Here is a 26,790-nt window from a genome sequence, read left to right on the forward strand (position 1 = left end):
ATAATCCTAGAGGAGGCTATCCCATTAAAACAAGTACTTGTAAGTGAATATCAAGCTGATTCCTCTCTCCGCCTCAGCTAACGCCATAGATAATCAGATGAAATACGGTAAAGAAAGAACGTATTACACCGTTCGCAAAGACAAAGACGAGGCTGTGAAGGTGTTGCTGCTCCACCTCTCAACACCTCGACTCCCTCATCGATAGGGTAGACCTGATCAGTTCTTAATAAAATACAAAACTAACGCCCACTTCTGGTACTGGATATGTACAGGTATGCACAGGTAGAGGGGGAAAGGGCGTCCGAAATTATGTGGTCGCCTGAACAACATGGTATTTGCCGTGTAATGCTAAATGTGAGTACACATCGGGGCCTAAGGAAAAGGAGAGGTGAGCAGGGGAAACATTAGTGCAACTCACGAAAGTCTCAGTCATGACATAGGAGAGTGGAATACGAGCATATCAACAGGACGAGCGCCGGCTGGCAACTGACGGCTGTCCTTCTGCACAGTTCCTTCCGAGTTCGCACCCAAGGCCACACATAGTACCTCTCACGCCACCTAAATTTCCGAGAACGTTGAAGAAACTTCACTAAAGGCGTCCCTGCTTCCGGACCCCTCACTTTGAGAGCCGTAACACGTCCTCATTCCTAGTTAAAGGAGCGACTGCCCAACGTCCAAACTACTACCACCTTTAAAAAGGGGGGGAGGGGGACAAAAAATGTATTTTCTGAGGAACTCATGTGGCCTATCGTCTCTAGAGCACAGGGGCGCTGCACAGCGCTCCACCAAAGAATGTAACAAGGATATTGGGCACAAAGATCGAAATAAACAAAGATTCTCAATAGTGAAAGTAGAAAGCGTATCTTGGGACGCTGTTCAAATGTTAAACGATGATATTTTGAAGTTTATTTTCCCTACTGTTTATTTTCCTAACGCTAAAAGATAATGCTTTCAGTAAAACTAACACTGCCACGTCTCCAACTCTTCTAGCGACCTCCTTTGCACATGTCGAAATCATGTCACTACATATCACTTTAACTCTTTTTTCAGTGCTTTATTAACTGCATTGAGCTTGTAATTATAGTCTAATCATTTATGAGGGAATAATTGGTGGGCCACTAAACTAGCTCATTAACTAAAGTATGTGACAATGTGCTAACGTAATGGTAGAACATGTTGAATCCACAGCAGGTGCTGCACGTCCTTGTGAAATTAAAGTAAGTCACATTCCGTTTCATTATACTTCTTAAAGATCATTAGTTCTTGGGCGACACCTGCTGTGGCATGAAGGGGCTTCAAAAAGTGTTTTGCACATTACTATTACAGTTGAGTAACTTTAATTGAATGCTGCACTTCAATTCAAAGTGACACTGACAAAGACGCGCACTTCATTCTCATTCACAATGCACGTCTTTCGTTTTTATTCTTCATGTAATTGAAGTGTTTTACATCAGTCTCTTCTAATCACAGGGTAATGCCTGTATAGTTAGATAAACTTTTATGTTAATAATATGATGATCAGTGAGAGAGGATGGGCCAGGATATTTTTATTTGGCAATCAATTCAGTAGCTTTCCAGTAGCCTTGATGGCTCCACCTTTCCCGCCTTGTTATAGGAGAAGCACGTGGCACCTATCTGGACGCTAGGTGATGGCCCGAGTTGACCCACTTTTTCTCAATCTGTTGTACCAGCGCTCAAATTTCACTTCTCACTCTCTTTTAACGCAACGAAGTAGTGCTAGTCAATATAATTCCTATGGGTTTGAGGCCACATTGTCAACTCTGAAATTCGACGCTACGGCGTCTTGCAACAATCTACGAAATGTCGGAATTTTATAGCAACAATGCGGCCTCAAACCCAGAAGAATTTTATTGACTGTGAGAACGGCCGCGGAAGCCGACGTTTACATTTAAAGCAGTGTTAGTCTATTACTAATCGCTTCTGGAAGCAAGATGTCGAGATCCCGTATCAGTAAACATGAGTGTTCTGTGCGAAATTCAGCTTCGTTGGTTGCAAATCCATGAGTTAGAAAACCCTTCTTCTAGAGCGCATTATTAGTTTTCGTTACTTTGCGATGTTTATCCCGTAAATTTAAGAATTTGTTTGTCATGCTGGCTTTGTTATCCGATCTCCGTCCGTTAGACGCGAGAAGTCTCTTGTAATTCATATTAGGGCAAAATTCCCTCTCTCGAGAATACATTTGCGCATGCTGCATTCTTTCTCTCTGTCTCTCTCTCTCTCTCACTTTTTATGCGTGTGGAATTAAGATTCTTTAAATTGCTAACTTTGTGAAACGTGCTTGGTCATTTGTGATAGACCACTTGACTACGAGGCGAGTGGCTGGCATTATACCACGAAGCTAGTGGCTGGCATTATGCAACGAGTATTTCATAGTAATGTTTCATATTTGCGGTAATTTGATCCTCTTTCCTCAAACAAAAGTTATTATCATGGATGTTGATGAGTGTTACTTGAATCCCAGGCGGGAGGCCATTTTGTCACCTTGTTACCCTAATAATCAGCACTTGTTCTATTTAGTCTACAATAGTGGCTGTTGCATGTTCATAACTCCATTCTCTGTTAACAAATGAGGTAACTTTTAGTTACTACTATCAGAGTCGTCGATCCTTTGCCTGTCACCCCTTTCTGTGCTCCTCATTCCGGAAAAGGCTGGCTGCTGGATGATTTGCCACTTTTCACACCCATCCACCCCTCCCCATAAGGACACGTTTAACGTAAAAATATCAAGGTTCAGTTTTTGTATTTGTGAAAGATTCATTTCTTCATTTTTTTTCAATAATGACGCAATATTAATGTCACTTCACGTTCTTTTCAGTCACAAGAAAGTCGCTCACTCACATGAGAACACTTTGCACGTCGCCTATAAAATCGTTCTGATTAACAAGGTAACTAATTAATAAATTTGTAGTGTGTGTGGTCTCCGTAAGGACAGGAGTAGTTTGCATCTTCTCATCGTATGACTAAGTTTGTTCACGCACATCCGTTACGGCAATTTCACTTGTGGTACCGTTAATACTCAGGCCTAAAATCTTCCCCCTTAGAGCAAGAGGGAGGTCATGACTCACTGCGAGTCACGAACAAAACTCCACACTAAGCCGTTAAAGTAGGAACAATGGTGGGAACGTTCAACAAGTGGTTCAGTTCCTCGACGACAGAAATCCGCGGAACGGTCGCAGAGAAATTTGAGAAACGCTGTGTGAACGTTGTCACCGTCAGAAAATCTGCGGTTGCTACAGATCAGTTCCTCGACTGCCTGGATATTGTCGATGTGGTCGATTTAGATGTCATTTCTCCCGGATCAGTTATCACCCTCCTGTGTGCGACCTTCTCCAGAAATACTGACACCATTTGACTACGGCTGGAAGTGGCACTACATATGCGCCGTTTTCCACCACGATTTCATGATTCATAATTTTTGAAATTCCCTCATAAATGCGCAAATATAGTAAAGGTTAAGAATTTTGAGTTGTATTTATGTGCAGCAGCAAGAAAAAACTCTATCTCTCTTATTTCAAAACACAATTTCCTTGCTATTCCAGTGTTGCTGCTCACGCGGTAAATCTGGGATTCAAGTTTTTTACCACTAATGGAGCCGCTGAGAGCATAAGCTCGTCGGTCTTAGAGGCGAACGGTGAATGTCTGGTCTTACCCTAAAAGTAGAGGAGTCTTAGCAGGCAACTGTTGAAAACATTGACTTCAGTGAATTTTAAATCTTACCTCATGCAAACACGAATGACGTCTGTCAACAGACACAACCCTGGGTTCCTTAGACTGCTAGCCATATTGGTTAACATCTCACCTAGCGCACGGCATAGAAGTGCAGCTCACAGTATGTAAAAAAGTAGCTGCATGCTAAAACATACACAGACCTCACCACAGAGCTCAGGGTATGGGCTTAAAGCAGGAGCTCTATAGTACAACCTTGTATGTATCTGTTGGGACTGTGCCGCTTCTTGTTGGAGATGCTAAGGAGGCAATTGTACTTTGCTTAGATTTGGGGACTCAGCTGGTACGGACACATATAGGGATTTGTATCACTATGTTAAATACGTATACTACGTTAGGCCGCCATTACGGCTTGTAATAATTTAAGTCAGTTCAGAGTTCTACTTTTTCTGAGTGTAATTTCCAGAGAATACAATTTCTGAATTTCAAGGCATATAAAAATTCATTTATCCAGAAGCGATTGATCTGTGTTTGTGCCTATTGAGAATTGCCATACCATTTTCTGACACTGATTTCTCGATGTTTAATAGTGAATATCTATCACAGTCAAGTCATCGAGTGTATTGCCCAACGATTGTTGTCCTTTTGGAGCTCTAGGTATCCGACAAGGACGTCCATTAGTCAATTGATTACTGTAATTGCACGCATTCAGGCCCCGAGAATTATGTTTGTGGAATTAAATACGAGATCCACTTTTCAGGCAACCAAATATTATTTTGCAGAGCTGCAGCTAACCGACAAGGTCGCTGAAGACCAGCGCAGCGACTTCTGGCATTTCTCTCAAATTTTATGAGGTCTTCAAAAATATTCTGAACCCACATCACAGAAATGGGCACAAATCAAATAAAATGAGACTGAATTAAGAATACGAACTTAATAATACAAACACCAACTAAAACAGCAATTCCCTGAATTTCCAATAAAATCCTACAGTCGTCTGTGAGAACATTAAAAATGATAAATTGTTAACCTTTGAATATATTACATTTGATAACACCACGTCTGCACCGATGCCATTACCTTGAAGTTCATCATCAGACGGATAATTGGGGCGTCACTGACCAGTAAAAATGTCGGACGTGCACTAGTCAGAGCGTACTGCATCTCGAATAGCGCAGTACGTGTGATAGGAGGTGCAGTCTTTCACCGCATTCAGAAATTGCTCCCTAAAGCCACTCCGAGTGAAATTTCCTATTCAGGCTAACTAACTCTTATGACTAACAAGTGAATGTGGTGGCAGCGAGTTGCCAATTCTTTCATTGCAATGAAAGGTCAGATCAAATTAGGACGAGTAGGTAATGGTTTGCAGGATATAACGAGGAAATTTCAGCTGGATACGGATGCTTCTATTACATTCCTGAATCGAAGCACATATGAACTGTTGGGTTCCGCAGGTCTGTCTAAAACGAGCACGCACCTGAGGGCTTATAATGGACAAGCCATTGCCGTTCTCGGAAAATGTACTTTGCCTGCCATGTATCGCTCGCATGACCGAAATATTCTACTTAGTAACGGATTACAAGCCACTGAAGTCCTTGTTTCATCCGATAAAGCCTGTTCCTGTACGATCTGCGCAAAAATTGCAAAAATAGGCTTTGATGTTGTCTCAATACCAGCACGAGATTGCGTATCGTCCGACAGCTAAACATGGTTATGCGGACGCACCTTCACGTCTTCCGATTGGCACAGACTTTAACGCTTCTGCTGCATCTTGTTGTCACATCGATGGTGACGATTCTGAATTGCTTCAATCCCTCCCTCTGAACTACAGGAAAATTGCACAAGCCACGGAAGCTGATTAAGAACTGGACAGCTTGCTAAAATACATTCGCTCATACTGGCCTCGCTTATTGCATAGCATAAAGATCTCTGTAGCGTAACGATACTTTGCACGTCGGTATAGACTCGCTATGCAGCGAGGCCTGATTGTTGTTCAAAGTTACAGTGGACAGTCAGATGTGTAGATTTCCAAAGCATTTCAAAAAGAAAGAGTTGCAGTTACTTCACCAAGGACTCTGGGGGATTGTTCGTACGAAACAGCGCGTCGACACTGTACCTGGCAGGGTATGGACACCCAAATAGAACAGAGTGCATGTGCGGAAAATCATCCGCTCCGGCACAATAATTCTCTGTTTGGCCTCAGTCGCTATCACCATGGCAACGTGTGCATAGACATTGCTGGATCTTTTCGGAAATCTCCTTGATTGATTTTGGTACACTCTTATAAAAAGTTAGATTTTGTTGTGCCAAAGAAGGCGACGACGTCGTGTAGCGTGGTTCAGGTGTTGTCCTTTACTTTTTGCCTCGAAGGTTTGCCTGAAGTCATGGTGTCGGAAAATGGCCCTCAGTTCACGCCAAATCAATTTGAAACATTCTCTGAACGCAATTGCACACAGCATCTAACAAGCGAACCGTCCCATCCACAGTCGAACGACGGGATCAAGCATTGCCATTGTTTCTCGCTTTTATCGTTCTCATCCGCGACATGGACCATCGCCGGTGGAACTGCTTCACTGCCGCCAGAATTGGACACTGCTCTACCTGCTACACCCTCCTCAGCATCCGTCGCTGAAGGAAGGCCTCAAGTATCGCTTCACGCCGCATTATATTGTGTTTTTAGGATTCTTAGCGGCAGCGGACGCTGGGCGCGAGGCTGGATCCTCCATCGACCTGGCACATGCAAGTATCTCATTTCAGGCACAGATGGACTGCAACGCCGACATCACAGTCTAATTCGCCACTATCATACGCACAATGAACCTTGAGCCTCCTCTATCTCTTCCTCCAGATTCACGGATCACGAGGATAGCGCGGCCACAGCAGCCAGTGAAGGGCTCGTCACGACACCGCGAGACGACCGCATGGAGACGAATCTTACACCTCCTCGCCTCCTCTTGTCCTACCGTTCGAGCTGGACCCTCCCACGCCGTAGTGGCTAACATCTACATCGTGATATGAGCCTCTGGAGGAAGACGCGTACTCTTCTGGGCGTTTGCCCGGGGATGTTTCCACCAGAGCGAAGGACAGATGGCGAGGTACGACCGGAAGTCTGACGTCTCCAGCAACCACTGCTTTCAGTCCATCAAGGCGTCTTCGCTCCTTCTCTTGTCACTGTTGTCGTTCTCCATATACGACGGCGGCCCGTAGTTTTGGGTAGGAGGAATGTTATGGCGTAAAGTACGAAAGCTGTGAGAAGAGGTCAGCCAATCGCGTGCTGACCGACTCCTCTCCAGGACGACAACGCGGCAACAACGTCTCCTATGTGAAGAGGACATAAATGCCATGACCGACTGGTGCAGCCGCTCAGTCAGGCTGGAGCCCTGATAGTGTTTACTTGCGAGTACGTGCGCGTTGTTCGTTGCCGTCCGGCATCCCGAGTCCCGGTCCCGAGTCGACGTTGATTTGTCGTTCGCCTTCTGAGGCAGTGTTATTATTTCGTACGCGACCCATTGTACCGCGTATATACAGGCGACAGGCGTTAGTCTCTGTAGCCTGCCAGCTCCCTGACTACGTCAGTCAGACTGGGGGAAAGCATGAATAGGGCCATGTATAGGAATCCGCGTCTATGAGACTCTTCCGCCGTCCCTTAGCGTGACAATGTGACACCGGCGGCTCGACGGCCGTCCCGCCAAGCTGCCAGCTGCGCTGATACCGACACCACCCAACAGGATAAGAACTGAGAACATCGTGCCTTCCGGCGTAAGTCACCGATAACCACTGAAAGTGATACCGTTTCACGTGAACCATGTACACAGCCTCGCTTGAGGGACCAATCTCCCGCCTCGTCCTTTGACGATTTTCATGGGCATCTAGTGATAATACCTCTCACCTAGTGGCAGTCAAGCCATGGTGACCCCCAGCATTAATACAATCGACCTTCATGCTGACGCCCCGTCCAGTGCTGCTTTGTCTACATCATCTCGTCGGGCCAACAGGCCTTCTGAAGATTCCGACTACCTAACGGTCTTCGGCTCGCACCCATCGCAGCGGCCGAGATTCAGATTCCGACGTCTCGGCACCTGGATCAGCGACACCTGTTATCATGGGTCCCCCTCTCGACAACTTCTCAGAATTCGCCGCCACCACCACCAAAGAAGAAGAAGATCCCTCAAACTACATTAAGCTGAGCAACGAAGTGCAACACCTTATTGTGAGTGCAATATACCAGAAAAACCACATCAAGCATCTGCTTGACACCGTGGATGATATCTCCGAGTTCTCAACTTTGTGAAGCCAGTGATAGGGACTACTACACTCATCAGGCTTCTGGTGACAGAACAACAAAAATCGCCATCAAAGACTTCCTTGCGAAGTTGCAGAAACAGTCGTCAAGGATGAATTGCTCTGTGTCAAGTTCCTGGACCCTTTGGTCCACCAGTATATCAGGAGGGACCCTGATACCCTGAAATTAATTCCTATGCCCACACATGTTGTCTCTCTTATTAGGAGAGAGGACGTCGAACGCATTTACCAAGTCAGGTATCACACGTGCACCAAGGTGCGTATTGCACCATATGAAGGCTGGAACGGCCTCTCCATCTTCCATAGGTGTCACCACACTGGCAGTTACTGTTCATTGCCTTTTCGGTGTGTCAAGTGTGCTGCCTTGCATCTATCAGAGGACTGTAAACTCCTGGCCTCAGAGAAACCCAGATGTTCCCACTGTCTGAGCACAATCCCCACCATCTGGCTTCCTGGAAGGGCTGCCCTATATAACAGAAGGCTGTTCAGTCCCCCATCTTCCGCAAATGATACAGTGGGTGAATCAGCCACCCCCACCATTTCCCTGCCTAACAGCCTTACAGGATAAATCCGACGTCCATCCCATGCTCACGCGCCAGACGCTCGGCGACACAGGAGCCTCCTCCAGCTCCATCCCCTATGACCACATTCGCTGCTGCAGCTATCTCCTTCTGCTCATCCATCTTCTGTAATACATACCAAGTCCCACCAAGCTAAAGACTCTCTGCAACATCCTCCCGTGCACATGCTTAAGTGCCAGAACCCTCTATTGCGGCGCCTTCTCGACCAGCCATCACGCCCACCTGTGCCAATCATAGTGTCAAGGAGCCCACCTCGGATGATGCTCCAGTAGTGGAGACAGATGTTTCTTTCCAGGATGACATGCGAGAGATCCTCCAGATGATCTCCCTGTTCACGCGGCCCCACATCAGGGCTATCATTCATGAAACAGCTCAAAAGATTTGTTGGTCGGAGGATGGGCTCACGAAGGTCATCGCTCTTGTTGATGGACTCAGCCAGATTCTTTTATAATGGCGAATCGCCCACCATACAACCATCAGCCCCCTTAGGATCTAGCTGTCTGTGTTTTTAATGTTAATGGCCTTAAACGTATGAAGACTGAACTGAACACTTCCCTCTATGACCACCATGTGGACATTTTACTTGTCTCAGAAACCCACCTGAAACCCACCGACGATTTCCTTCTCCAAAAAATTGCTTGCTATCGCACTGACTGACTCCATCGATGAGGTGGGGCACAGCAGTGTTTCTGCAAAAGTCACTCATTCATGATTATGAGTTTCTCCAGCCACTCGAACATATAGAGCCCTACCTTAGTGCTATAACATTTGCTGTGCCGTATTTGAGCCCTAACCTACCACTTCTTGAATCAGATCTATGTACCTTGACATCTTTTGACAAACTCATTATTGGGGTTGATCTCGATGCCAAGCATCTGGCTTGGCATTCTTGCATTGCTAATCCCATTGGCAGATTCCTCCTTGACATAGAAGATCCTCTGGCGCTGTCGGTCCATGGCCCCCATACTCCCACCCATATACCACTCGGCTATTACTGCCAGCCAGACATTCTGGTTGTGGTCATTATCAAGAAAATTGTAGTGCAGTTTTCGCTGTATACACACAATCAACTGGTCTTTTACCATGACCCTATGACTCTGCACCTTAGTGAACTTGCTCTGTCTTTAGACGACCATTCTATCTTGACCATCATGACTAGGACAAATTTTTCAGGATCCTTAATATGACCACTCGGCAACATCTCGACCTGACAATGCCTGCCAATCTGGTTACTCCTGTTGATTACCTAGTCACAAAATTCCAAAAGGCAATGAAAGCCTCTACTTCCATTGTCCCAAGGGCTTTAACCACACTCGATGACTTCTCTCCACTCTTGCACGAACTCAAAATCCAGGGAAACCGCTACCATAGGTAGTGGAAGCAGTTTCGTGATCCTCCAAATAAGCATCACATGAAGCATCTCTAGTGTGAATTCTGCCACCAGATCGAGAACTGGAAAATGTGGCGATGGGAGGATGTCCACCTTCCTCCTCCAACATAAATGCAAATGGGCTATCGTTCAAGCCCTGTAGTGCTCTGCAGTGAAGACACCCACACGGTGGTTGGCTTATCATGCCCTCTGTGTGGTAGGAACTCTGGCTGATGCATCTGAGGCCCAAAACCAATTGCTCATGCAGGACCTGACGCCTGATGAACTCCAGGATAAACACGATATTCTAGCGACCGTTGCCACTTTCAGAGACCACCTCTGACAGGCCCAAACCTTATGTCCATGGCGGAAATCCAACGGATCCTCCAGCAGAAACGTGGATAGTCGGCTCCAGGTTGGATGGTATCTTAAACGAACACGTCCGCCAGCTCCCACGCAAACCTCTGGTTTATTTACCAGCTTCCTGAACCGCTGTCTCAATACAGGTGTCTTTCCCTCACAGTGGAAGCAGGCCAAAATGATTGCTATCGCCAAGCTCTTGAAGGAGTCGTCGATCCCTTTTAACATTACGGCCAATAGCCTTCTGAATACCGTGGCAAAGGTTCTAGAATTTTAGATCATCCACCACATTTCCCAGCTACTGGCGGCAGCGGGGACAATCCGTCCAGAGCAGTTGGGATTTGTTCCCATCTGTCAGCCGAACTCCAAGCCCTTAGGCTCACGGAACATGTCGGCTCCTGGAACTGCAAAACGCTTATGACAGGATTTGGCAGGACAATATTGTGTACAAAATGCTGAAACATTCCACCATCTCCGACATCTTCATGAAGACCATGGATAATTTCCTGCACGATATGACTTTCTTTGTTACTCAGCAAGGTCAATGTACCAGCTTACGTCACATGTCGATGGGTACCCCTCAGAGCTGAGTTGTCTCCCATCATTTGTAACATTTACGTTAACGATATACCAGTCCTCCCACACTGCCTCCTGGTGCAATACGCCGATGATACAGCGCTCTATAGCACCGACAACAATACAGACAAGTTCAGTGCTCGCCTCCAAAGGCAGGTGGACACGACACTGCTCTGGTGTCGTTCCAAAAAGATTGCCCTCAATGTCGCCAAAACTATGGCACTCTACTTCATTAAACGGTGCCCAGGTCCCATAGGCCCCCGATACCAAATACCTAGGTGTCTGGGTGGATAAAAAACTGCTCTTCCTTCGCCATGCACAATATGTAACGAAAAAGGACTCAAACTGATAAAATAGTTGTACTCAATGTCCACCAGCAGGGAACAGAAGCTCGACATCAAGCTCCAGCTGCACCAAATAGTTGTCCACCCTTCCCTCACATATTGCTCCACTGCTTAGTCTACGATTGGTGCCTCCCAGATGCACACCCTCCAGCGCCTGTAGAATACGGTGCTTTGGTGGAGTCAGCATGCCCCTCCTCTCGGGAGGGTAGGTACCTTTCACGAGGAAATGGACATGACCACTCTCATCCAGGCGATAGAAGGCAAGGCGTCTCTATGCCAAAGTAGAAGCCCTACGTGACAAAACATTGGCACGACACCTCCCTGGCACTGGCACCGACACCCTATTCCTCTCACCATCCCTGATGTCTAAAAGGCATCCATTTAAACAAATCCACCATAGCTAAACCGTCTTTTGTTTATAAAAGTGGTTACTGATAATGAAATAGTGATATTAGATGAAAAATTTAAAGAAATCATTATTCAGTTATAGCCGCAGATGAATATTGCAATTTTTATTGTAAAATTGTTTAAGAGCGTCATCAGCATGTGTTTATTTAACTGTATGTGGCCCTCAGCTAATTGTTCAACTGTACACATACACGACATCCTCTACAGTGAAACATGATCTTCTTTGCGGTGTGTTCAGAGCAACAGGACACGGAATTGTGTATGCGTTGTGCTCTCACTGCACCACACTGTAATCCCTAAATGCCTGATGTGAGGCGTGCTACTGCAGACCATGCAGTTCCGATGACCACTGTGTCCTGACGGCACAGTAGTCAGCGCCTCTGCCTAGTGAGCAGAAGAGCCTAATTCGAATCCTGGCGTGGCACAAATGTTCACTCGGAAAAATCTTTTATGAACCTAATACCAAGTGTCATAAAAAACTAAATTATTCCCGATCAGGCCATGAAGGCCCAACGGTACCGACCGATCGCAGCGTCTTCTTCAGTCCAGAGGCGTCACTGCATGCTCATATGGAGGGGCATGTGGTAAGCACACCGCTCTCCCAGCCGTATGTCAGTTTACGAGACCGGAGCCGCTACTTCTCAATCAAGTAGCTCCTCAGTTTGCCTCATAATGGCTGAGTGCGCCCCGCTTGCCAACAGCGCTCGGCAGACTGGATGATCACCCATCCAAGTGCTATTTCAGCCCGACAGCGCTTAACTTCGGTGATCTTACGTGAACCGGTGTCACCATTTCGACAAGGCCGTTGGCACCAAGTGTCACAGCCATTCCTAATATACACTCAAAGACATGGATTGTTGTAGGACATAAGTTGCGGTTTCTGTCGAGGTTTATGCCAGCTGATTCTCATCAAACCAACCACTTAGAATCTCCTTTTCTGCATTCACGTACAGTCGATGTTTCATTATATACAGCACCATAATATGTAATTGTCATCAGCATTCCATGTTCACAAATTAATAGTAGAATTTATCAGTGAAATGTCGGAGGACATCAGCCTATTGGACAGTATCTACAGGTGTTAATTGTTTAAATTTCTATTGAATTATTAAACAAGAGACGCTTTCCAGCTAGGTACAAGGAACAGAATAATGATAGGCACTCAGTTCATTAAAGATCAGACTTAAGAATTGCTATGATATTCTTCACCCAAATACATTTCCAGCAGTGCATACATTCTCCCACCATTTTTTTAATATAATTTTGAAAAGCTTTTGAAACTTCAGCCCCAATTTTCGTCTACTAAAGCTGGACGTAGTCTACAAGAGAGAGGTTTTAAATGAATCTACATCAGACAATACACTGTTAGGAAAGGCCTCTGTAGCACTGCTTCTAAGAAAATCACCTGCTAAGGATTCGAGTTTCACACATATACATGTAATGGTTTAGAGTGAGCATAGTGCTGCTATTGACGGCGCAAAAGAACGTTTTTGTAACATTGTAGCACAGTTACGAAGTTTTTACTCTTTTTTACAGAAAAAGTCAGCACTTGCTTTTTTGGGAATGATATTTAGCGGTTTGTTAATGTCAAAGGTAGCATTGTTTGTTTCTTCTGCGAAGCGCAGTATTCACGTCTACAGCGGAATATTCTCAAACAACGGCGCTGCGATTACATTCTTTCCTCCTTTTATTTTCGTTTTCGTATCCTGCCATTCTTCTTACAACACACATGCAAGTCAAAACTATTAGTCTGAAATATAGTAGCGGACACTTCCTAAGTGAAATCAGCCAGCACACAGAGACGGTCAATGCTACACACGATTTCATTCCAATAGCATCACAACACCACAAAATATAAAAATGTATACTGCCTGCACTCCAATAAGGGTGACATAAGCGCACACACAGCTAGAAATTAATACATGCAGACGTCAAAGCGTTTTGGAACATTCGCGGCAAGAACACTTCCATAAGTAAGTTATCTGTGCGCCTGCCCATGCGTACTGCTGGTGCGATGCGTGTTACTTGAGACATGCTGACAAAATGAGGGTTTTCTCTTCTATTAAAGTCGACTTAAAAAAACTAAATGTTTATTCTAAAAGGAGACCTTTGCCACTATGTATATTTTTAAAAACACATCATTACTCGAAGTATTCTCAGTTTGTAGAGAGAGATGTGTAGTGTTATTTTTCATGTGTGTTCTCTGACAAGATTAACTCTGCTAGCGTTAATCATACCGGCTATATTCCTGTTGGGCGGGCCCTAAAGAGTGTGTGTGTGTGTGTCTGTGTGTGCGTCTGTGTGTGTGTGTGTGTGTGTGTGTGTGTGTGTCGTCCTCTCTGTTTCATCTGTGATGCAGACCCGAGTTCTGAATGGCAGGCTTTGCTGACGTAAAACCCGTCGTCTCTCCAGGCAAGGCAATCGTTCGAGGAAACGTCCCATATGTCGGATAGACCTAGACAAGTCCATACGACGCGGATACTAACTAATTAGTACTGCGTCCTCAATGACTATGCTAGTATTTGGAATGTTAATAATATTTTAAGTAATATTAATTATTTTAATAATGTAATAATTTCATATTAATAACACTTTTTTCTTAATACAGTATGTTCTCGGTATTTAGGGAGAGGTACACATTGACACATCAAAAAAAAGTTTTGCATCACCTTGATTCCGAGAGTTCCGGAACCTGTACAGGAAACTGGAATAGAGATCAGCTTAAACATTATTTCCGGCCTTTTTACTGCTCAGGAAGACCACACATTGCACGATATACCACCATACAGCGAGACATTCAGAGGGGGTTGCCCAGTCTGCTGAACACACCGGTACATCTAATAACCAGTAACACATCCTGTTGTATTGATCCATGCCTGTATTTGTCGTGGCATACTATGCACAAGTTCATCAAGGCATTGTTTGTCCAAAGTGTCCCATTCCTCAACGGCGATTCGGCGTAGATCCCTCAAAGTGGTTGGTGGGTCACGCCGTCCCAGCAGTTTCCATGACCACTGGCGGCGTACGTCTACGTCATAATGCCACCCCAAAACAGCAAGCACTTCCACCTTGCTGCACTCACTGGATAAATTGTCTAAGGCGTTCAGCGTGACCGGGTTGCCTCTAAACACGTCTCTGACAATTGTCTGGTTGACGGCATATGCGACACTTATAGGTGAAGAGAACGTGATGCCAATCCTGAGCGGTCCATTAGGCATTATTTTGGGTCCATCAGCACCGCGCTGCATGAGGTGTCGTAGTTACAAAGATGGACCTCGCTATGGGCGTTGGGAGTGAAGTTGCGCATCATGCAGCCAGTTGTCCACAGTTTGAGTCGTAACACGATGTCCTGTGACTGCATGAAAAGCATTATTCAACATGGTGGCGTTGCTGTCAGGGTTCCTCCGAGCCATAATCCGTAGGTAGCGGTCATCCAGTGCAGTAGTTGGCCTTCGGCGGCCTGAGCGAGGCATGTCATCGACAGTTCCTGTCTCTCTTTACCTCCCGCTTATCCGAACAATATTGCTTTGGTTCACTCCGAGACGTCTGGACACTTCCCTTGTTGAGAGCCCTTCCTGGCACAAAGTAATATTGCGGACGCAATTGATACACGATATTGTCCGTGTAGGCATGGTTGAACTACAGACAACACAAGGAGTGTACCTTCTTCAAGGTGGAAAGACTGGAACTGATCGGCTGTCGGACCCCTTCCGTCTAATAGGCGCTTCTCATGCATGGTTGTAAATCTTTGGGCGAGTTTAGTGACATCTCTGAACGGTCAAATTGACTGTCTGTGATACAATATCCACAGTCAACGTCTGTCTTCAGGTGTTCTGGGAACCCGGGTATTGCAAAACGTTTTTTGATGTTGGTATATACGTAATTAACTCCTTGTGACGATGCAGTATTCATGCTTCGGAAATATGCATAACATTTACCGAAAGACATTGTGGTGGTGGGTAAGCTCTGGGAGTGCGTACTTACACAAACCGAAACACTCATTCATAACATACTATACAGGTGAGCTACCACACATTAAGATTTTTCGAATGCTGATTTCTCTAAGTGGAAGCACTCATTGTGATTGAAGTTGCTACATATTTCCATTGTTCTCGTGTAGTCACCAACAAATACTGTGTGGAAGATTTATACATTCTTGATGGTTTTCGTTTTCCAGAAATTCAAGATGTTGAGGCACTTGTGATGACTCATAGGCATGATTGGGAGTTAAAGTTCAGTTTGTAAAAGATTATGTTGGCACTTATTTTTGTGAGTTCAGAGGACACGCTCTTGAAATTGATGGGGGCTTACTCCCTCTAAGGTGTTTTACTGTTTCTACTGGTAGAGTCTTTGATTGCTAGTAGAAGAGCCCTAAGTCCAGCTCTCGAACATCGCCACTGCTTAAATTTCGATAAAATCATGAGAATTACGACCAAAGACTACTGGCGTAAGAAGTCAGCCTCTTTCTGCCAACAGAGGGACGCAGGAGGGGACATAGGTCCAGGGCACTCTCTTGCCTTCGGAGTGTGAAGCTGCCACTAAAATATGGAATAATCAGCAATGATCATCGGCATTGGAAACCACTGCATCAAAGGTATATATACACTACTGGCCTTAAAAATTGCTACACCAAGAAGAAATGCAGATGATAAACGGGTATTCAGTGGACAAATATATTATACTAGAACTGACATGTTATTACATTTTCACGCAATTTGAGTACATAGATCCTGAGAAATCAGTACCCTGAACAACCAACTTTGGCCGTAATAACGGCCTCGATACACCTGAGTCAAACAGAGCTTGGATGGCGAGTACAGGTGCAGCTGCCCATGCAGCTTCAACACGATGCCACAGTTCATCAAGAGTAGTGGCTGGCATATTGCGACGAGCTCATTGCCTGGCCACCATTGACCAGAAGTTTACAATTGGTGAGAGATCTGGAGAATGTACTGGCCAGGGCAACAGTCGAACATTTTCTGTATCCAGAAAGGCCCGTACAGGACCTGCAACATGCGGTCGTGCATTATCCTGCTGAAATGTAGGTTTTCGCAGTGACCGAATGAAGGGTAGAGCCACGGGTCGTAAACATCTGGAATGTAACGTCCACTGTTCAAAGTGTCGGCAATGTGAACAAGAAGTGACCGAGACGTGTAACCAATGGCACCTCATACCATCAAGCCGGGTGATACGCCAGTATGGCGATGACGAATACACTCTTCCAATGTGCGTTCACTGCAATGTCGCCGAACACGGATGCGACCATCATGATGCTGTAAACAGAACCTGGATTCATCCAAAAAATGACATTTGCCATTCGTGTACCCAGGTTCGTCGTTGAGTACACCATCGCAGGTGGTACTGTATGTGATGCAGCGTCAAGAGAAACCGCAGCATTGGTCCTCGAGATGATAGTCCATGCTCCTGCAGTCGTCGTCGAACTATTCGTGCAGATGGTTGTTGTCTTGCAAACGTTCCCATATGTTGGCTCAGGGATCGAGACGTGGCTGCACGATCCGTTACAGGCATGCGGATAAAATGACTGTCATCTCGACTGCTAGTGATACGAGGCCGTTGGGATCCAGTACGGCGTTCCATATTACCCTCCTGAACCCACCGATTCCACATTCTGCTAAAAGCCATTGGATCTCGACCAACGCGAATAGCAATGCTGCGATACCTTAAACCGCAATCGTGATAGCCTACAATCCGACCTTTATCAGACTCGGAAACGTGATAATACGCATTTCTCCTCCTTACACGAGGCATCACAACAACGTTTCACCAGGCAACGTCTATCAACAGCTGTTTGTGTTTGAGGAATCGGTTTGAAACTTTCCTCATGTGAGCACGTTGCAGGTGTCGCCACCGTTGCCAACCTTGTGTGATTTCTCTGAACAGCTAATCATTTGCACACCACAGCATCTTCTTCCTGTCGGTTAATTTCGCGTCTGTAGCTCGTTATCTTCGTGGTGTAGCAATTTTACTGGCCAGTACTATCCAGAGGACGTGAAGCCTGTTATTGGGAAAGCGTCATTACGGTGTCTCCACCGGAGAAATATTGCGGACTAGTCCCCTATTCGGATATCAAGAAGGGACCTCCACGGGGGAGCTGATCATGGGGAAAAGATAGAATAACTTATAAAATGGTAACATTCTACGAGCCGGAACGTGGAATAGCAGAGGTGGTCCCCACCGTGAACATATTGTGAATGACTACATTCAGGATAACGACATCGCTCGACTAGAAAGGCTAGCATGTCCTTCATACATGAACCCTTCGAGCATGCCTGGAATAGATTGGAAACTGCTGTTTATGACCGTCGTGATCCACCAATTACTCCGAGGGATCTACGTCGAATCGTCGTTGAGGAATGGGACAATCTGGACCAACAGTGCTTTGATGAACTTGTGGATAGTGTGCCACGACGAATACAGCCATGCATCAGTGCAAGAGGACGTGCTACTGAGTATTAAAGGTACCGGTGTGTACAGCAATCTGGACCACTACCTCGAAAGTCTCGCTGTATAGTGGTACAAAATCCTATGTATGGTTTTCATGAGCTATAGAAAGGGGGGAAATGATGTTTATGTTCATCTTTATTCCAAGTTTCTGTACAGTTTTCGTAACATTGGAACCTATGTGATATATTTTTTTATGTGTATATGTACACGAGGACCAGTAAGTACCGATAAGAAGAACACCACGTAACTTAACATTAGAGTTGTAAACCACAGGGTAGGTGAGGTTAAGGAATTGTGGTACCTAGTCAACTTCTGGTATCTAACATAGGCCTTAATTTGTGGAAGAAATTTATGAGAATCTACGCTTGGACCACAGCATTTTATGTTAGCGAAACATAGTTTGTGGAAAACCGGAAGAGAATAGTTTCGGAGAATTTGAGAGGTAGTGTTACAGAAGAATGTTGGAAATTTAGTGGACTAATAAGATAAGGAATGAGGAGGTTCTCCGCTGGATTGGCTAGGAAACGAATAAGTGGAAAATACTGACAACAAGAAGGGACAGGGTGATAGAACATATGTTACGACATCAGGGAATAACTTTCATGATACCAGACGGAGTATTAGATGGCAAAACCTTGGAGGAAGAAAGACTGAAGTACATTCCCAAAATTATTGGGGACGCAGGTAGCAATTGCTACTCTGGGATGAAATGGTTGGCACAGGAGAGCAGTTCGTGGCGGGCTAGATCAGAACACTCTAAAGACTGATGGTTAAAAAAAAAAGATATGTATACTCAATCCAAATTGTTTGGGCACAGTGGTCCATGCATCCAGTCATCCCTACTGTTTAATCGTCGTGTGGGAAGTTCCGACATTGTTCTAGTAAATGTAGGGTGTGAAGTTGGTCAGCACTACGACATCAAAGCCAACTCTTAAATTACAGATAAATATTTACTTTTCGGTAACGGCTGAGGTGGATGTGGAGCAGCCTCAGAGGTCATGTGTTATCGAGTAAGTGTCACTGCACTCTGATGCGTAATGTATATAGTGTGTGTTAATGTGGAATGAAAAAAGACGCTAGAAATCGAAGAATGTTAAATACTTTTATAGACGAGCAATTTTGTAAGTAACAATTCCTAGAGTTTTCAAACTGCCTACAACATATTGGTCTAATACCTTCCTCATTTTTTACCGAGCTGCAGCATTCGCAATCCACCATTCACGTTCGCATAAACTACTGGAAGAGGGTTTGTAATTTTTATCTTCACAGACATAACATGTCGCCTTCTTCCTCTTCATTACTTAAATAGTATCTAGTTCATGACCAAGTGGAACGAATTTCGTAATTATAAATGAACCATTTATTGAGAACAAAGGATGTAACTAACTTCGAAAAATTGTCCATAAACAACGAGCTTGTTAACAAAATGTACTGCAGGAAGGAAATCATTGTAAACAACAAAACCATCGTTAGTTAAAAAAATTCCTTAATAGAAGTTTTATTACCTAGATCTGCTTTTCGTTAGAAAACTAGTACATTAAAATACAAAACGTCCTTGGGACTACACTATGTATCTCTATTAATTTAGCATTGAACTTCAAGCAACTAAAATATAGTCCAAGAACATTCATAAACACAAGAGGAAACAAAAAATTGCTTTCACACTCGGGAGTACTAGACACGTAATTCAGAGGTAACAAAATTTAAAATTCACGATCCTTCGCTTCAAAACTTAATTTGAAGCACAAAGCTGCAAAATTATTTATTGCAAAACTGTTAAACGATCTGTAATAAAATGAGCTCAACATGACCACAGGACCGTATAATGCTAACTGCGGCCGCCTGCAGTATCATAAACAGACTGGTTACAGGTTGGTGCAGATAACTTCTACAACCCGAAATGAGCAAATATATAACAACATATCCATTTGTGTTAAAACCACGCAACATGCCCCGAGGTCGAGAATTGAAATAATTAATTACAGTAACTATTAATAAAGGTCATTTGATTAGGCAAGAAGAAGCTTTAAATACCCTTAGAACGAGCTTTAAATAAAATTACACGACATTGGCTAAGGACGTTGGAATAGTATTTCACAAATTAATATACTCATAAGAAAGGAAATTAGTATTTGTCGTCTAATAGCTAAACAATTTGCCAGCAATTACTGCCATAAGCCGATATTCCAGTAATTTCAAATTGGAGTAATTAATTAAGAGTCTATGAAACCTGAGTTTCTTCAGACCTAAACAATATTTGAAATAACTTACGAGAACGCAGCAGGGTGACGTCGTCGAGGAACATTGTCTTGACACACGTCATCCTACGGAATACAGCACTGAGATTCTGTTACGCACTTCCAGCTGTTGGGATAGTGTTACTAAGGAAGCCGTTGAAACTAAATTTGTAAGTAACCTTATAAATAGAGATGTTGGTTTTTGTTTATGTTCTGCATGGAATTGAGCTCTCTCATGTCAAAAAAACAGACGAACAGAGTTAATCACACCTAACCCGTGTATTTTTAGTTTCACTATCGATAACTTCTGACGACAGTTATGTTCGGTGTTTGATTGCGCTACAGTTTACAGTGTGTGTGAGTGTTACATTATCTCTGAAAACCGAGGCATTACATTCCCTTGCACAGCCCTTACCTACTGCGGTTATGCATTAAAAATGCTCCTGTTGAAATATCCGCGATTGGCGAAGACGTCACATGACTACATCCTCATATGTTATTTGACCAACAAAGAGCCTGTTTCAATAGGCTCAGCACCTCTTAAGACAGCTTAGTGAAATCTAAATCACTAAAATAGAGCTATAAAGCAACTAATACAAGATCCATTATAATAAAATTTTTATCTTTCCAGTGGAGTTAGCACATAGGCTGATAGAGATAACATGCGAGTGTCACATAAATCTATTAGTTTGTGCTACTAGGCATGAGGCGAAACCCTCTAAAGCTTGGACAACGAAAAATATTTTGTAGACTTGCGACTGCTCACCCTTATCATGGCGAAGTGGAGTTCATCTTTATTGAAGGTTACAGAATAACTATCCGGCAGCCAAAACCCCTTCGAATGTGACACCAACTAATGTGCTTAGCATCCAACCTATACCACTTTTGCGAGCCGCACAATGCCGCCAGTCAGGGCGTTTACAACGGGCGACTCAAGTGTCTCAAACTTGGAGCTTCGTTGTACTGGTGACCATGCAGGCTCGTACGCGATGGTTTAATAACACTTCGTCCATGAGAAGGTACCCTTTTGCAGATACATTTTCAACACAACTGTTATTAAATGTGCATTTGTAGACATTGCTCGATCTCTACTGCTGTCTACCAAACTATTAAAGCGCACTTCGACACCACACAACTTAGTGTCTTCCGTAAACTGTAATTCGAGGTGGCGCACAGTAAGCCGCTAAGTGTGTCGACCGTCACAGTCACCTGCCCTTCCACCACTGCCCCTTGGCGGTCTGCCCGTCCCCCTCATGGATAAGGCGCTCCATACATGAGAGACGAAACTATGACTCTCTGGAACAGGGTTCGGGCTGTCACAGCTACATATGGATGGCCATCCTATCAATTTTCTATCAGTTGTATTTACTGTCCTAGGAATCTGCTAATTTGACAGCCTATCCGAGATATTTCCTGCCGGTTTTATGGCCAATCTGCCGATTTTACAACGTATCCTGTAATTTTCAAATTAACTACGGTGCTTTTACTACAAAGCACCGACTTCCAGTGATACCTACTGGCCGAGAGCAGTGGGGCCCTGTGGCCATTGGCCAAGAGCATCACAATGCAAGCCTACAGCGAATTGTGGGAGGGGGCAAGGGAAATGGTTGAGGACGGGAAGGAGGTCAGGGAGAAGAAGAACGATTTCCTCGGGTGCAGTCTACTCCAGATGCAGAAAGTGATGATGTCAACGATTTTAGTAATAATTCCCAATTACCTACTACTTACATCTTCTATTCAGCTACCACACTTCCACCGCCTCCTCATGCCCCATATTACCGCAAAGAATCGTAATTTTCTTACTCATTCTCATAAACTTTCTATCGGCACACTTATCTTTGCTCTGCGTATAACTAGTCTATGATCAGCTGAAATTCTGAACTGATTAATGGGTGGGTTCGCTCTGCGTATAACTAGTCCATGATCAGCTGAAATTTTGAACTGATTTAAGGTGGACAGATCACGTTTGGTTTCCGAATTGTTTAAAAAATGTAGTTTGTCTTTTGTCCAAACCTTCATTCCCATAACAGCTGTTACGCGAACTCACGTAAGAGGTATGCACCCATTTTCACGTAATTTGCGTAGTTTGAAAGTTGTACCAGTGCCATAATGGACGCTTAAAAAACACACTGATCAGTCAGAATGTTATAACCACCGGTCTACAGTCGGTATAATTCCGTCCAGGCGATAGTAGTGTCATCTGACGAGAAATGGCTGCTAGTCAGACACACACAAGGTGCATGCAGTATCATTGAGCATGCTGTCCGTGTGCCGCGAGAGGAAGGTGCGCGATCTATCTGAGTTTAATCGAAGGTAGGTAGTGAGAGACCGAGGAGTGCTGTGGCGAGTGTTTCAACACGTGGCGAAACCAAGGTGAAATCACGTTCAGACGTCGTGAGGGTTGGTGGGGAACCCTCGTCACCAATTTCTGACTGGTAAAACAACACAGGCGGCGAACACGGCAGAATTAACATCAGATTTTAATGCTGGGCAGAATACAAGAGTGGCTGAGCTCACAATGCATGTGACACTGTTAATTCTACGACATCAGAAATTACGACTGAAATGGGTACATGACCATAGGCACTGGAGCTTGGCGCACTGGCAGAGCGTTGCAACGTCTGGTGAATCCCGATACTTTCTTCATCACGCCGATAGAAATGGTTGAATTCTTCGTCTTCCAGGGGACCGGCTCCTTGACATCTATACTGCGAGATGGAGAAAAGCTGGCGGTGTATATTCTAGGGAAGATTCACGTGAGCATACATCGGGCTAGTTGAGCTCGTGCAAAGTACCATGACGACCAAGGAGTATCGTACGCTCGTTCAACACCAAGTACACCCCTTCATGACGACCTTCTTTCGCGAAGGTAGCGGCATTTTTCAACACGGTAATGTGCCATGCCACACAGCCACGTGGACGATCTACTGGTTCGAGGAACACAGTGGCGAGCTCTAATTGATGTGCTCGCACCCAGAGCACTGCACCCGCTTGGCGAATGCGCATGAACAGCGCTCGTCTACATCACTCTCTTTGCACCGCTGGTAGTTCACTTACTCGGTATGTTGCGGCGCCCTGCTACTGAGCGACGGCCGGCAGCCGCGTTGCCTTGCTGTGAGGGTAAGGAAACAGACTATACCAACATAGCTTCGACGCAACGAGGCGGCACTAATGGTCAGAATGCCACAAATGGTGGCATTCAGAATTAGAAATACTTTTTAGCTACGGATTTTCGATATTCTCTATGGAGATGGTGTGCGCTGTATGTCTGAGATTCACGAAGTGCTAGCACACCATAACGGAAATTAAAGTTATATCCGAATACTGAATGTTTGTTATTGAAGGTCATTGTCTCTGCTGTGGAACTGTACATTACGGTGGAATAATAGCTGATGAATTAATGCTCCTTTTCAGTCAGTTACAAATATCGCACTGACACTTCGACATACTTTGATCAGAACAAATGAAAAAGACTTACGTTGAGCCTCTGACAAGAGATTTTAATAATCAACTTCAAACCAGGTACACTGTAGGCTTTTATGTACAAATCGAGCAGTGAGCTAGTAGGACTCGTTACATTTGATAATATGAACCGAAAGAGAAAGGAAGCGAAAAGTTTAGTAGTTGACAAGAGATGGGTATTATTCGAACACATCTCTATCTGGATAATGATTCGAATAAGTAGGCCATCCAAACCAATTTGTTCTCCAGTACAGTATCTGTAAATTAAATAACGACAAACGTATAATGCCACTGTATTTTATGGGCTATCTTCTTGCACAAAATTAGCATTTGTTCCGATGACACAGTGCGGTTTCCGTTTTATGAACAATTTATTAAGTTTTTGTTGATAAATGTGCCTTCTTGGCTCAGTGGCTTAAGTTCCAGATTTCAATACATAGGCTTAGAGTTCGATCTCCAGTTGGTCCTATGGGTTTCTCTGTTAAATGTGCATAAGAAAAATTAATCCAACCTAAGTATGACGTGTTCTCCTTAGCCTTTATTAATCTGATGTAGTATAAATCGAAACATGTCGTTAAAGAAAGTATATACAATATGTATTTTTGTAGCGTCAGTTATAGCACTGATACAACCCTCAAATACGTTCGTTTACTATTTCGCTTCCTCAAGTAGGATACGTTCAGGACGAAAAAGTTCTTCTTAGCGACTAATTCTGCTACTGTATGAGCTCTGAAATTTTTAGTAATTTTCTCATAGAAACATCGCTATTTCATAAGTGTACAAGTTTCACAATAATATTATGATGCAATGTGCTTTTCATCTCTCACACTCCGCGTATTTTTGTTTTTGTTTTGTAATTTTACTTAAGGTGTAACTGCGTGTTATAACGCAGCTATAATTTATTTCCACATATGACATCATCAGATAGTTTTTTACCTACGTCCGTTGTCATATGATCCGTTCAGTGATTTCGTCCTACACATGAAACCAAGAAATGATACTGCAGTCGCCAACAGTATTCTGAACGTTGGAGGACATTTCCAACTGGATAATGTGGAAACTGTACTAGAGAGAAGCCTCTTTGATTTGGACAGTTGTATCAGATCAGGTTCTTGCTATACAGACAATAGATGACTGTAATGTTAAAATCATCTAGTTATTAAGCCGCCTCATATTTCGTTCTAAAATAATCGACATTTCGACCCTTCTACTGGGATCTTCTTCATCAAGATCTTTTGGCGTCCACTATTGCTAGAACGCTGTCAGAGACCAGTGTCGCGTTCTCTTATAAACGGGAGTTTTCCCGCGTTTGTGCTGTAGAATTGGGAGAACTGGTTAAAATTCTTGTGGTTCCCATTCGTGGGCAATCGTAGTAGACTAGTATTCCCTTTTTGATGCAGAAGAAGGGGAGTTATTGGCTAAACTGTTATGTATACTATTTGTGGCTCAACGTCATTGGATAGAATGGTATTGTTCCACGCTTACGCTGAAGAAGAGTTATTGCTTGAAAGTCCTGCTACCGCTATTGGTTGGCCATCATCATCACAGAGTGTACAGAAAGCCGACCAACGCGAACAGGTATTTAGGCGCCACTTCTCACCACCATCCAGCCCAGAAGCAACCAGTGCTCAACACTCTGTGCTCACGTGCCTTACCTATCAGCGATGACGACAACTTTGAATCGGAGTTGGATTTTTTTAAGAGGACAATGAAGGCAAATGTCTATGATGGTTGTTCAATCGACAGAGCTTTTAGACGGAATATTAATCACGCTAATAAGAATGATGAGGAACCACATTCTCACTCCATTAGGTTACCGTTCGTTTCTGGGCTCACTGATCGCATAAGCAGAGCTCGAAAGTAAAATGGTATCCAGGTATCTTTCTTTAGTCAAAAGAAAAGTAAAGATTTTTTCCGGCGAAAACGGATGCACCTCATTCTCTCCACGTTACAGACGTCTATCAATTGACATGGGACAGCGGCAAAATACAAATACAGGGGAAACGGGAAGAACTGTTAAAGAGCGTATTAAGCAACACAAACGGACACGTGGCTAAAACAAAGTGTAAAATCGCCAGTAGCAGAACATCATGAAAACTGTGCCACTGACGTCGATTCTAATAAGGAAGCCAACATTTATAGACGAAAGGTCCGCAATGAGGTTAAAATTTCTAGAAATGCGTTTACTTTCAATAGGGAGGACCGCTATAGGCTTCCGGCATCGTGACTCCCCGTCATCACGGAAGTGAATATGCGGCAGTGGTGTGCGAGAAAAACAAACAACGCACCTCGGCAGACAATATTTTGTACCCTCTCTCTTGCTCTGTCCGTTTCGCATTAGCCAATGACGACGGCCAGACAATAGCAGTAAGCGCAATGTCAAAAAATAACACTACTCCATTTAAAGTGTGGAGCAGTGCCTTTCTATTCAATGACGATAAGCAACCTATAGCATCCATAAGAGTTTAACCAATAAAGCCCCTTCTTCTGCATCAACGGGGGAATATTAGGTTATGACGGTGGCCCACCAATGGTAGCCACAAGAATTTTAACCAATTCTGCCACTTTTACAGCACATACGAGGGAAAACTCCCTTGATAAGAGAACGCGATACTGGTCTCTGACAATGTTTAACAATAGTGGACACCGAAACATCCTGAAGAAGAACCCAGCAGAGGGGACGAGACAACGATTATTTTATAAGGAAATGTGGCGCGGCTTAACAACCCACAAGATCTTAACTTTAGTGACAACGGCCATGAAATCCTGCAGACCAACATAATACATGTCTTTGTCTGATAGATATCGTCATCACTCGTTGTTTCTAGTAAACGTACCTCTCTTCCCCGTTATCTTCCTGATATTTTCCTAGTTTACACAATCTAACGTTGTAGTGATTCCTAAATGACAGAATTTACTCATGTTTTCTACTGAAAATCATCTACTTCTCAGATTTACGAACGTGTTTCATTTGTACTGCTTCTTACTTCGTACTAAAT

Source organism: Schistocerca gregaria, chromosome 2 (assembly GCF_023897955.1).
Source record: "Schistocerca gregaria isolate iqSchGreg1 chromosome 2, iqSchGreg1.2, whole genome shotgun sequence".
NCBI classification, from domain to species: Eukaryota; Metazoa; Arthropoda; class Insecta; order Orthoptera; family Acrididae; genus Schistocerca; species Schistocerca gregaria.